This window comes from Rhineura floridana, chromosome 5 (assembly GCF_030035675.1).
Source record: "Rhineura floridana isolate rRhiFlo1 chromosome 5, rRhiFlo1.hap2, whole genome shotgun sequence".
NCBI classification, from domain to species: Eukaryota; Metazoa; Chordata; class Lepidosauria; order Squamata; family Rhineuridae; genus Rhineura; species Rhineura floridana.
Window position 1 is genome coordinate 163,497,294 of NC_084484.1, and position 14,813 is coordinate 163,512,106.

Sequence of the window (14,813 nt, forward strand, 5' to 3'; positions counted from 1 at the left end):
ATGAATGGGTACAGGGAGAGAATGTGCTATTGTGCAAGGAGAATGCACTAGTGGAAAGTGCTTTAGGGGTACATTGAATACAACCCATGCTCTTGACAAATTCCTGAACAACGTGAGACCTAAATACTTAAGGGGCATCTTTTCCTGTAGAGTCCTGCAAGGGAGATGTGCTAGGGAGACCCTCCTTAGTATTCCACCACTGATTGATTATACAGCCACAAGAGTGGCTGTACACTATAGTCAACATGGATTTTTCACATTCCGCAATGTTAAATCGAAAATACCCCCATGCCATTCTGATCCTTACCATAAGCTCATTTTAAAACAAAACCTTACAGACCATATAGTCCTGAACTCAGATATACTTGCTTAACAACCTTCCAAATTGTCATGGCAATACACAAAATAGTCAAAGAGAATCGAGAGTTCAAAGTGTAAAAGGAGAGGGAGAAAAACCAGACCCCTTTCAGACTTTTTTTGGTCAGAGTTCTTATAATCTGTTGAAATTAATTAAAAATCATGTTCAGAGTACCTGAAATCCTATTACTGACCTTGCCCCATACTCTGACCTTCATCGTCTGCAGTTTAAAAGTTAAAAAAAATGCCTGGCTGATTTTTAATTAAGAATTTTTGGCTTGAACTCAATGATAATGTTGGGCATGCTCAGTAAGAACCAACTGTTAGTGTTCTAAAAGCCAGACTCACAGCTGCTGGGCTTGCCTAATCAGGAGGCCACACCCCCGCCAGACTTTGATTTCACGTGAGACAGTCATGGCTTCCCCCAAATAATCCTGGGAAGTGTAGTTTGTGAAAGGTGCTGAGAGGAGACTCCTATTCCCGACAAAGCTCCAGTGGCCAGTGGTTTAACAGTCAGCTGCTCTGATTGAAGCTCTGTGAGGGGAACAGGGTGTCTCCTAGCAACTCTCGGCGCCCTTCACTAACTACACTTCCCAGGATTCTTTGGGAGAAGCCATGACTGCCTAAAGTGAAATAACAGTCTGGTGTGGATGTGGCCAGGGACAGCTTTGGTTTAAATTTGTGTGGGAGGTTACATGTGCCTGCTGTAAAATAAAAAGGGGAAACTCTGAAAAAGAATGATACTGTTCACAATGTTTTCCTTTTGAAAAGGGGAAGGGGCTTCCTCTCTGCCAAGTGCTCACCCACCCAATCTCCTCCTCTCCCCTTCCCTGCCCTCCTCCTCCCCCCGCCCCTTCCCTAGGTCAGTTTCACCTATCCTAAGCATGATTGCACAGGAGTAAATCCCACTGAACTCAAAAAGCATGCAAATAATCAAACCTACCCTCCCCACCTCCTCCTTCCTATCCCCTCCCTCTTGCCCCTTCCCTCTCCCCTCCTCCCCTCTGCTCTTCCCCATAGTCAGTTTTACCTATCCCAGGACTATGACCTGGGAGACCAGGGTTTAAATCCCCACACAGCCATAAAGCTCACTGGATGTCCTTGGGCTAGAATACCGCTTACCATGAAAACCCTATTGATAGGGTCGCCATAAGTCGGAATCAACTTGAAGGCACTCCAATTCACTTTCAAGCATGATTGCACAGGAGTAAATCCCATTGAACTCAATAAGTATGCAAATGATCAAACTTGCCATCCCCTCCTCCCTCCCATCACCTCTTTTGCCCCTTCCTTCACCTCTCCCCCTCCCCTTCCAATTCACTCCTTCCCCCTCCCACTCCTTCTGCTCTCCTCTCCCTCTTCTTCCTTCCCTCTACTCTTCCCTCATGGTCAGTTTTACCTATCCTAGCCATGATTGCACAGGAGTAAATCCATTCTTAGAATACTTGCACATGATCCCATTTCTTACCTCCCACACTAAAAAGCAGGGAAATTCACCAATAGGCAAAAAATCTTGCGGTTTAAGAATGTACCTATAGATATTTCTATCAAACTTTAAAAAGCAGGGAAATTGGGTAGCTATAGTGAATGCACCAGGGGAACAGGAGACCTGACCTCCTCTCTGAGATATTGGACTGCCCTACAAATTTGTCAAAATGCAAACACAACTTGGGTAGGTCTTTCACAGTCCAATCCACTTCCTGTGTAGCTTAGAAGAATTTGGCAACATGTGCCTCTGAGCATATGGTGAGTGGTGGCAACACCTGCAGTAAACCCAAATAACAGAAACAAGACATGTGCTGCTGATCTTGTTTTAGCAGGGAGGAGGCAACTATATTAACCCAGTTGATATCGTTCAGATAGTCACTTTAAATGTTTCACTTACTTTACAATTTTAGTGAAGTTTCCTGTAGTAAATTATTCTTTTTTGCTTCTGTTTCTCTGAATATGTGAAGTACAGCAACATTTTGCAACAATAAAAAAAGCTCGAAAAACAATTGTGGAATAATGGCACTGACTATTCTGCAGAATACTTTCCAATGGACATCAGGAGTGTCTCAGTTTGCACAAGATAAAACAGTGGGAGATGAAATATATTCTTACAAAATTCTATGTGTGCTCTATGTTTACCATGCGCACCTTTGCTTAAGTGGAGTAGTTTAAGCATAGCAGGCTGAAAACATGCATCTTGGGTAGGCCAAGTTTGTTTTTTTCCAACAACTAGAGTCATTGCTTAAGTAGCAACATATTGTAATGTCTGGTTTTACATCAACATACAGTTTCAGGTTCAACTGTTAATGAGCCCAAAATAGAAATAGAGCATAACCTCCAGTTTGAAACAAAAAAGGCTATCTTCACCATCATATGACCGGCCAATAAAAAGGCTTTAAAATTAATAAAAATAAATTTGACACAGATTTCTACAAATAATGAGAAAAATATAATTTTCTAGGTTAGAAGCTCTGTAAAAACAGTAGTAACACAGATAAGAAGCAAAGAACACCAACAAACATACAAAAATGTAATTCTCCATCTTTGGAGATGGGAGGTGTTGCCACCACTCACCATATGCTCAGAGGCACATCTTACCAAATTCTTCCAAGCCACACAGGAACTGGTTTGGACTATGAAAGACCAACCCAAGTTGTGTTTGCATTCTGAGAAATTTGTAGGGCAGTACAATATCTCAGAGAAGTCAGGTCTCCTGCTCCCCTGGTGCATTCACTATAGCTGCCCAATTTCCTTGGTTTCTAAAGTTTGATAGAAATATCTGTTGGTTATAGGTACATTCTTAAACAGCAAGGTTTTTTGCCTATTAGTGAATATACACTATGTGGAGCTGCAGGGTTGGGGGTTCTCCATAGTGGTGTCCTGACTGAATTCTGTTCTCCTTGGGATTCCACGGGCATCTATAATAATGTTATTCAAACATCTGTTTTAAACATGGCTGTTTACAAAGACATTTGGGAACTTTGGCTTATTTTATACTGAGCTAAAAAAGCAGATAAGAGAAAAATCAACTCATTTGAAATGTGGTGTTGGAGGAGAGCTTTGTGCATACCATGGACTGTGAAAAAGACAAATAATTGGGTGTTAGAACAAATTAAACCAGAACTGTCCCTGGAAGCTAAAATGATGAAACTGAGGTTATCATACTTTGGACACATTATGAGAATACATGATTCACTAGAAAAGACAATAATGCTGGGAAAAACAGAAGGGAGTAGAAAAAGAGGAAGGCCAAACAAGCGATGGATTGATTCCATAAAGGAAGCCACAGACCTGAACTTACAAGATCTGAACAGGGTGGTTCATGACAGATGCTCTTGGAGGTCACCGATTCATAGGGTCGCCATAAGTCGTAATTGACTTGAAGGCATATAACAACAACAAAGTTGTTTTATTACTGATCTGTGTGTCCTGTTATTGGTGTTGACTGTTATTTATTAAAGGCTAACTCTTCCACATCCTGAGATCTTTGGATTAAATATTTTTAATATACAAACAGTACGGAAGGTGGTGCCGACAGGCTGCAAGAGAATTGGCAGAAGTCACCTCCCCTCCCCACAAGCAGGATTAAAAGGAGTCTTTGTGTTCACAGAAGGTGCAGTCTAGATCAAACCAACAGTTGTCAAGGTGCCTGATATTCATAGTATGGATTCAGGCACCACGGAGAACTAGTTTCTCAAGCTTGCTGGTACCTGAATTGTGACAGTAATAACATAGTAGGAACAAGGGAGGGGGGCACAACAGCTGTAATTCAGATCCAAGTCAGAGAACAACTTTAGCAGAAAATGGTGGTCACTTAATAATGCTGCTGAGCATTATGAGCAGGACAAGTTTGTTTTTTGAGAGGTCAGTGATTAACTTTGGTGCCATCCCTAGTTAAAACCCTACATATATATCATATATATCAGAAAAATTAGTAAACAAAATTTTTAGACTATAATGAAAGAATTATACAGGATAAACCTGAAACTTGTATTTTGAGAAAACATCTGATGCTGTAGTTTAAATGCAGCTAATTAGTGCTTCCTCTTCAATCAATGTTCCTAAGTCTTCACAACCCTGTCTTCGGTAGAAAATTACTTCAGATATACTTTTCTCAGTTTCCTGATTTCTTCCAAAACCAAGCTATAATATCATATTACTTATATATAATAAAAACACTAGACAGACTAAAGGTTTACAGCAGTCAAAATTTATCTTTTGATAGTTGTACAATTAGAACAGTACTTTTTATCAGCAAATTTTGAATTGGTTTTGATGATATGGCACATCTGACTCATGTAAAAAAAAAACCTTGTTCACACAACTGGTTTACTTTTGTGAGCAGCATAACATGAGAACTGCAGGCTCATGAGAGTTTGCAGCTCTCTTTCCATGCTTCCTGAAATGCCTACTCCTATGTGAAAGCAGACATTATGGATTTAACACCAAGTCTGCTTTTTTATCCCCCTGGCCCCACCTAAATATGGATTTTGGAATTACTCCTATTACTATTATGTGACAAATGAACATGCCAAACTTATTTCACAGTGGGCTAATTTAAATTTTAAAAATACACGTGCGCTATATTAAATTTCATAAGAGTCAATTGACTAATTAAAATATGAGAAGAGTTTGCTTCAGTGCATATGTATAGGGAACTTTTGGTCCTCCAGATGTTGCTGGACTACAACTCATATCACCCCTGGCCACTGGCCATGCTTGCTGGGGCTGATGGGAATCACAGTTCAGTAACATCTGGAAGTCCAAGGGCTCCCCCCACACCTGCTTTAATGCAATAAACATGTATCTAGGTCTTATTACTCAAATGATGTTTTATGGTCTTAGTTTACCTTTCTAAGACAACAAACCTTATCAGCTACAGTGGTGCAAATTGAATCCCAAAGAAAATACACTACCCATGTTTTGGCTTTGGCAATTTGTCACATTGACATAGTTTGTTAATAAGCCAACATATAAATGAACTTTTCAGTCATATTACATATCTGCTTTGCTTCTCCATGATATATGAGCAGTCAAATCAGAAAGTCTCTGTAATTAACCACTGTTTCCTATAGTTTTATTAATTTATTAATAAAATGACATTTAGTTTTCTAAAAAAATTAAAAAAGCACACATACATGAAGTGGAAAGAAGGCCAGGCCAAAATGGAAGAGTACAGGCAGGTATCATGGAATTTCAGGGATGGTGCCAGGAAGGCTAAAGCTGAGAATGAGCTAAGGTTAGCAAGAGATGCTAAAAGCAACAAAAAAGCTTTTTTCAGGTACGTCCATAGTAAAAGACAGAGAAAGGAAATGGTGGCACAGCTACTCAGTGAGGATGGCAAAATGATAACAGATGACAAAGAAAAGGCAGAAATGCTCAATTCCTACTTTGGCTCAGTCTTCTCCCAAAAAAGGGTCTATGACCCTCCCAGGAAATATGAAGTAGAAGGGGCAGAATTGGAGCTAGAGATTGATAGACAAACGGTCAAGGAATACCTAATTACTTTGATCGAGTTCAAATCTCCAGGGCCTGATAAACTGCATCCTAGGGTATTGAAGGAACTGGCTGAAGAACTCTCAGAACCACTGTCTATTATCTTTGCGAAATCGTGGCGGACTGGTGAAGTGCCGGATGACTGGAGGAGAGCTAATGTTGTCCCTGTCTTCAAAAAGGGCAAAAAGGAGGAACCAGGAAACTACAGACCAGTCTGCCTAACATCAATCCCTGGAAAAACTCTGGAGCAGATTAAAAAGCAGTCAATCTGTAAAAATGGAAAATGGACTGCCTTCAAGTCGATTCCGACTTATGGTGACCCTTTGAATATGGTTTTCATGGTAAGTAGTATTCAGAGGCGGTTTACCATTGCCTTCCTCTGAGGCTGAGAGGCAGTGACTGGCCCAGGGTCACCCAGTGAACTTCATGGCTGTGTGGGAATTCAAACCCTGGTCTCCCAGGTCAGAGTAAGCACCTTGAAAACAATGCAGTGATTACTAGAAGCCAACATGGATTCATGAAGAACAAATCCTGCCAAACTATTCTTATCTCGTTTTTTGATCAGGTAACCTCCCTTGTAGACTGTGGGAATGCTGTGGATGTAATATATCTCGACTTCAGCAAAGCTTTTGACAAAGTGCCCCATGATATTCTGATTAGCAAGCTAGCTAAATGTGGGCTGGATGGAACAACTATCAGGTGGATCCACAGTTGGCTCCAGTGTTGTACTCAAAGAGTGTTTATCAATGGTTCCTTCTCAAACTGGGCGGAAGTAACGAGTGGGGTACCACAGGGCTCGGTCCTGGGCCCACTGCTCTTCAACATTTTTATTAACTACTTGGATGAGGAGGTACAGAGCATGCTTATCAAATTTGCAGATGGTACAAAATTTGGGGGGCACAGCTAATACCGTGGAAGACAGAAACAAAATTCAAAGGGACCTTGATAGGCTGGAGCATTGGGCTGAAAACAACAGAATGAAATTCAACAGAGATAAATGCAAAGTTCTACACTTAGGATAAAGAAACCAAATGCACAGTTATAAAATGGGGGACACTTGGCTCAGCAATACGACATGTGAAAAGGATCTTGGAATTGTCGTTGATCACAAGCTGAATCTGAGCCAACAGTGCAATGTGGCTGCAAAAAAGGCAAATACTATTTTAGGCTGCATTAACAAAAGTAATAGTTTCCAAATCACGCATTGGTTCCCCTCTATTCAGCACTGGTTAGGCCTCATCTTGAATACTGCATCCAGTTCTGGTCTCAACACTTCAAGAAGGATGCAGACAAACTGGAACAGGTTCAGAGGAGGGCAACGATGATCAGGGGACTGCAAACAAAGCCCTATGAGGAGAGACTGAAAGAAATGGGCATGTTTAGCCTGGAGAAGAGAAGACTGAGAGGAGATATGATAGCACTCTTCAAGTACATGAAAGGTTGTCACACAGAGGAGGGCCAGGATCTCTTCTCGATCGTCCCAGAGTGCAGGACACGGAATAATAGGCTCAAGTTGCAGGAAGTCAGATTTCGACTGTACATCAGGACAAACTTCCTGTTAGAGCCATATGACAATGGAACCAATTACCTAGAGAGGTAGTGGGCTCTCTGACACTGGAAGCATTCAAGAAGCAGCTGGGCAGCCATCTGTCGGGAATGCTTTGATTTGGATTCCTGCATTGAGCAGGGGGTTGGACTTGATGGCCTTATAGGCTCCTTCCAACTCTACTATTCTATGATTCTAAGTGCTGAGTGCTCATCAGTTGTTTCAGCGTTGCCACACACATTGGCCAGAACACTGGGAGACAGGAGCAGGCTGATTTCTTACTGAGGAATTGGGTAGGACACCTTTTTTTTAGTCTCTGCATGGCTACAGACTTTTCTAATGAAAGTTGAAAATTCAGGAAAATATCAGAATATCTCTGAAAAATACACATGTGCTATATTAAATTTCATAAGAGTCAATTGACTGATTTATTTAGAATTTTAATTCTAGAACAAAGTTATCATATTTATCACATTTATTATTGGGTATAGCAGTGGCTATTTTTTCTACTAAGAAGTTGCTTTAAAATGGCCTGACTACTACATCTGACTCAGGTGGATTTTCATGCATAAAGATTGACACTACCTCTCTCCTGTGCCTGGAATTCAGGTGAAAAGTAGGGTCTTTTCTCTGATGTTATGTTGTGCTTTGGAGGCAGAGACAAAGGGACTATATGGTTGCCATGGTGAGTAAATTTATGGACCCTTGAAAAATCCGTAATTTCTTCTCACAAACCAGTGCAGAGACTCCTAATAACAGTACAATCTCAATTACTTTAATGGGTCTACATCATTGTACAGAATGGGTCTCTTCTGCTCAAAATAAGGAGATAAAACTTTCAGGGGAGAAAAAATTGTTTTGAAACTTTGAAATTATAAATGGTTCCACCTAAGTGTAATAGAATGGAAGTAATTTAGATGATTGACTACAGATCTACATCCTAAGCATTAAGAATATCATTAAAAAGTTAATAAGAATGGGGCAGTCGTGAAACTATTCATCATAATATTTACTAGCAAATATTCTGAATCAAAGTAAGATGTGGACAGATTTCAGGTTTTGATATTCATAGTGAAATATATTTTAAATGCTACATCGTTACAGTTATTAAAACTGTCAAATGTCTGCAAAGTTTCCTCTCTTAAAAATTAAAATATTTCAAAGGTAAATTAACTACAAATTTTGTAGGGACAAAATGTTTTAAAGGATTGCACTTAGTACGTTGCTTAGTATTCTAAAAAGGAGAAATCTCACTGAGTAGTTTTTAATTTGAAATGACATCAGAAAGAAATGTATCCACAGCTAATTATGTTGATTAAAAAAAAAATACCTGTAGTGACTTATTATGTAGACTAAAAATGGAATGTAATTCATCCAAATTAATTTGGAAGGAGATGCCTATGTTAAAAATATTCATAGCTATTCAGGTATGAAAGTACAATATTCTATTCGCAGTTTCAACTAACTGTACCAGGAAGATAATAATTAAGATCCTTGCTGGAGCAGATCTGCATAAACATCCTCTAACTAATGATTTTCACAGTCGGTTTTGACACTGCCAACAATTGAACTGGAGGATTTCCAGCAAATGATTGAAACTGTCCAAGCTGATAGCATCAACCAGTCTTTCAATGAGAACAACCAGTGCTTGGAATGAACTAATTCAGATTAACTAACAGAGCAATCTATCTTGTTGGAGGCTGGCGGGAGTGGAACTGGTGGAGCTGGCGCTGGCAGAAGGAACTACCACGTCCAGAACACCTTCAGGAGCCTCTGGGAAGAGAGGATGTTGGCTGCGCTGGCAGGGTGCAGCAGAAGAAAACAAAATACATGGGTTTTTTCTGCCACCCCTTTTGCTGGTGTATTGGCTGCTGGGACAGAGGGCTGCAGGAGGAAGCCAAAAGGGATCAGGATGTAGTGTAAGTCCCCTTTCAGCCCCTCCCTCACCTCCAGAACATTCCTTTTTTGAGCCTTCCACTGGCTCCCCTTGGCCGGGCTGAGCTTCTCTAGGGGATCTCCAGCTGAGCTGGCTGGGTCCCGGTTCAGCTGTGGCTGAGCCAGGATGAGGGACTTATGCCAATGTAGCCTGGTAAAGTCCAGACCGAGCTGTCTCAGCCAGAGATCTGCCATATCCAACTCCCCTCAGCCCAGCATAAATAGCAGTTGGATTGCACCCTTATTCATTGAATTAATTAAAAAATCTCTGAATTACATCTGAAAGTAGTTCCTGTAATTTCCGGGTGAACTGAATGTGAATTAAATTCCTTTTTTCAATGGAAATTTTTGGGTGATTTTTAATTGTTATTTTAACAATTTAATGTTAATTTTAATTCAATAATTTATATACATTATCACATTTAACTCCGTTTGATTATGGCCACAGATTTACCTATTTGGATTTACCATTTATACCTATCTGAAAAGTGATGCTGCTGGTTTAACTTAAATATCATAATTGTTGGGGAAAATATATAAAACAATTGATCACATTATACTATGTTGTGTTTTGATGTTTTCTCAGTTTTTTAAAATATATTTTATACTTGAGTAGAGCAGATGGTAAAATTCTGAAGGCTCAGGGGGAAAAAGTGCCAAGGCCCACGTGAATGAATTGTGAATTGAACTGTGCATTGAACAGGAATGGTGTTAATTCCTTTTTGGAGGTAGTGAATTGGAAGTGAAACTATTTTTTTTTTAAATGAACTTGCCAAGCACTGAGAAGAATTGAAATGGTCAGCTGCAACAGATAAAAGCTGTAATGCTGGTTTAAGAAAGGAAAGGGAACACCACATAACTCTCTTCAGACGTTTCTCATATGTGTTCATCGAATGCACAAAGGGGGAGCAGGATCATGCCTGCTTGTTCTGCCTCTGACAGTGGTGTGCCTGCAGGCCTCAATCCCTCTTCATTCACTGGAATGTCTGGAAAAGGTTTCTATGCATTTATGTTGAGACCTTTTTCAGACCTTCTGAATTTATAAAGATTGGGGCAGACTAGCAGGTACAATTCTGTTTCTCCAGCTAATATCTACACTGTACACAGAAGTGACTAGAAATTTATATGGCGTTTTTGACAGAACTATTAAATTCAGGGCCTCTTCACGTGATCATTTTTGTGTTGAAATTTGAATTTTTGATGAGGAAGAATCTTTCCTTCAACAGCTAAGCAAATTATACAAAAATAAACGTTTGTTTTTCATTCAAATCCTAAACATCAATCAAAGCTCAGAGGGAAATGTGAAAAGCCACCAAAGGGTAATTTTTAAGGCTGCAGGGAATTGTTTAGCCCCTAAGTTAGACAAACTTGAGGATTTCACAGTTCTCATGGCTCCCAAGATGTGGAAGCTTTTGTGAACTTTGCTCTGTAGGTTAGCTCAGGAAAGGGACAGTTGTCCTTACCTGAAAGGAGTTTCTCAAAGGTGTTTGAACACATGACATGGTGGGATTAAGTCATCCTCTCATGGCCAGAGACAGGAATGCAGACTAGTCTTTTTCCATTGGACATCCCCCCCCCAGTCCATTTCATTGTGAGGAGAAGGAGCACAGCTTGTGAACAGTTATGCAAGGAAATAATCTTAAGTATTAACTGAAAACTGAATCTTTCGAACTAAATCCATTGCAACTGGAGAATATGAGTAAAACTTAAATAAAGGCTGTTTCAACTTGTACATAACTTGTTGCAATTTGTATATTGTTTGGCCCCGGGGAGGGCCCATCTCATGTGTTCAACACCTTTCAGGTAAGGACAATGACTCCTTCTCCAGAGGTGGTGAACACATGTCATGATGGAATGTACTAAAGCTTATACATCCCGAGTGGGTTACTTACATGCTGAAATAACTTTCTAGAGAACTTGTGTCTTGAATGCCACCTCTGCAGAGGTGTGTCAATCCCCTGCTCAGGGTCTGGTCTCGTAATGGATCTCTCACACTGGCCCCAGCACAGGTCTTTCACAATCCCACTACTAGGCGCCACCACCTGACACTCTGTAATGCAATACTGTCCTGAGACTGTGCCTTAGTCTCCTCCACAGATTGCTATGTAGTGTCTGGGTGCACTTATAGGCCACAACCCCCCTCTATCTTTCTGCTTTTAAAGATTACAGCCCTGGGTTGCTTTTGATACCTGCTGCTGTTACACTATCCCAGCTTTTCCCAACCAGTGTGCCTCCAGATGTTGTTGGACCACAACTCCCATCAGACTCAGGCAGCATTGCCAATGGTCAGGAAAGATGGGAATTGTGGTCCAACAACATCTGGAGGCACACTGGTTGGGAAAGGCTGCACTATCCTTCACCTCTGCCACCATTGACACTGTTCTCAACTTTGGTATTTGTTCTGCCCACCCTTCTGTTCTGTAATATCCCAGCCAAAGATCAAGCATGTTGTTAAACCAAAACTATTTATTAACACAAGGAATAAACAAGATTACTTTAAGTTCAGTCAACATGCATGTGGTTACATATAATAGTTTTCTCTTTATATATCTTAGTCCTAAAACCTGCCTCACTACCTGTCTAAACACAAATCCACCCCTCCAAAACCCAGAACCAACAACCAACCAACCCCTCTCCAACGATCATTCTCTCATTTATACCTTCAACCACCCAGACACTCAGCCAATCACAACTCAGCATTCTTCAACATTCCAACACATGTACTCCCCCCTCCCAACTCTCTCTACTTACCATATTTACACTACAAAACCCACACTTACCATAAATACTGTACAAATATAACAGGGGCACCACAAGGTGTACTTATCAATTTTATAATGGCAGACAAATGACACAGGATAGCCCACGTAGCAGCCCTGCAAACCTCATGAAGAGGCACATTCAGGAAGAACGCTGCTTTGGTCACAGCTGCTCTAGTGAATGAGCCACAATATGCTTTGGTACCAGTAATCGCATGGACTCATACGTTAACACAATACATGCTTTCAGCCATCTAGCCAATGTTGAACTTTATACTTGACAGCCAATTGTTGTTGGATTAAATGATACAAATAGAGACTCTGACATCCTTATAGAATTTGTTCTGTTTAAGTAGACCTTCAAAGCTCTTCTGACATCCAAAGAATGCCACACTTTCTCTCTTGGATGTGTGGGAGCTGGGCAAAAGGTGAGAACCAGCTCCTGCTGTTTGTGGAAGTCCGAGTTAACCTTAGGTATAAATGAAGGGTCCGTTCTTAAAATAATTCTGTCTGAATGGAAAATGCTCAAGTGCTTTGCCACTGATAATGCTGCCAATTCTGACACTCTTCTTGCAGTTGTGATTGCAACAAAAATAGAACTTTGTAGGACATCAATCTCAGTGACATGGTCCTCAATGGCTCTTTCTGCAGAGTAAGGATGGGGGACGATATCTGCTAAATTGGACTTGGTACTGGATTCCGACTGAATTCGATGGTCCACTATCTTTTCGGACCAGCACTGATTTCTTGTGGTGGGCTGCAGCTGTAATCTGCATGGATTTTTTTGTGGTGGGCTGTGGCTATAATCTGCACATCTTTTTTTCAATTTTTCCCTGATTTTACATAATTATCTTCATAATTTTGTCTAAACTGATGCATTAATAACAGTGTGTAGGTGTGATAAATAGGAAAAAATAAACCACGTGGAACACTGTGATCACTTACATAGGCATTTATGTTACAAAATTACACAAAAAAACCCCAGCAGATCAGATCTGCAAGCACCAAACCAAGTGGGAACAAAAAAGGTGGATCAGGATGGAATGACAGACTATCCGAATAAAAGTGATTGGGAGTAGGCAGCGAACCCCATTCCTACTGCAAAGCCAACAGCACCTTATAGATATCCCAACTTGGGAATCTGTGCACCACTGGGGGACATTTTAGTGTTGCCCCTCTCAGAAATCTCTTCAGTAGTGGATGTGTGCCCAGGGATTGGGAGGCTGTTACACTCAGGACCAAAGAAATCAATGACATCTGATGCTTTAATGTTGCTGGTCTGAGGCACATTGACAACCTGTCTTGCAAGAATTCCAGCAAAGTTTGCACAGTTACCTGGACTAAAATCAACTGTCGTGCTGTCAACCACTGCGTAAATGCTTTCCATGTGGACTCATGTATCCTGATGGTTGAAGAGTGGCAAGAGGACAGTATGGCGTTGATCATGCTAGCTGAAAAACCTGTTAATTCTTTCTGCTCAATCTCCCAGCAGTCAGCCAGAACCACTCTGGGTGAGGATGTACCAGAGGCCTTTATGTCAGTAGGTCTGGTTGACAGGGAATCATCCATAGTTTCTGAATAGCCATATGAAGAATGTCTGACATCCATGGCCTCCTGGGCCAAAATGGCACAAGAATCATGTGCATCCTTTGTGTCCTGATCTTTTTGAGTACCCTGGGCAGCAATGGTATTGGTGGAAGGGCATAAAGCAGCTGTGGTGACCAGTCCACCAAGAGTGCAGCCACTGCCTCTGTCCCTGGGCAATGATACCTCAAGTAGAATCTCAGTGTCTGATGATTCTGATTTGTGGCGAATAGAACCAGCGTCCCTGTGCCAAACAACTCCTATAGACAATTGGAAATAATTTGTTGCCAGCCGTCACTCTCCTGACTGCACCGTCTGTCAGCTTAGCCAGTCAGCTTGGATGTTCATCTTTTATGTGTTCGACCCACAATGACTCTTAAGCTTCTTTCTGCCCAGTTTAGAAATAGCATTGCTTCCTTTTGAAGAGTTTTTGATTGAGTTCCCCCTTGCCAGCCCACACTGTGGTGTTGTCAATGTGCAGAAGTACATGCCTGATGGAGGAGAGATGGACAAAGTGACATAAAGCTAGGCGGGCCACCATCAGTTCTAGCCAATTCACACTATGATTTAGTTCTTGTCCCTTCCACAGTGCTTGAATGTAACTGTCCTGACAATGTGCCCCCCATCCTGTCAGACTTGCATCTGTAGTGACCTCTGTGGCTTGACTATGGCAATGCCCTTTGTTAAATTCCTCTCATGATACCACCAACACAATGCAAAACACAGAGTCGGTGTGATTTACATAATCAAATGCCTCCTCAAAACTATTGCCTTCTGGTAAGGAGGAAGTAACCACTGCAGAGGTCTGGTGTGATGGTGTGCCCACAGATTCAGCTATATGGTAGAAATTAGCAACCACAGTGTTTTGGCTAAGTACATCAAATCTGCTGAAGATGTATGGAGAAGAGGAAACACTGCTTGCCAAACCTTGTGCACCCTATCCGGAGATACCGACAGCATCCCCTGCTTGGTGTCCAGTACTGCCCCCAGGTGATTGACTGTGTTGGAAGAAGACTGCTTTTTTAGTAGTTTACAATGGATCCAGCTTGTTCCAGGGTTGCCATGGTTAGCTGGATGTCCCTGAGTGCTGTGTGTGCAGAATGAGACTTGATGTGCAGATCGTTGAGGTAAGGGTACACATGCAA

At 41.2% G+C, this 14,813-nt stretch overlaps 1 protein-coding gene across 4 annotated transcripts in view; it reads right to left on the reverse strand.

The window, feature by feature from the left end:
* The window catches only part of DYNC2H1 (dynein cytoplasmic 2 heavy chain 1), a 438,789-nt gene that overhangs the window by 34,955 nt on the left and 389,021 nt on the right, over positions 1 to 14,813 (reverse strand). The window lies entirely within an intron of this gene.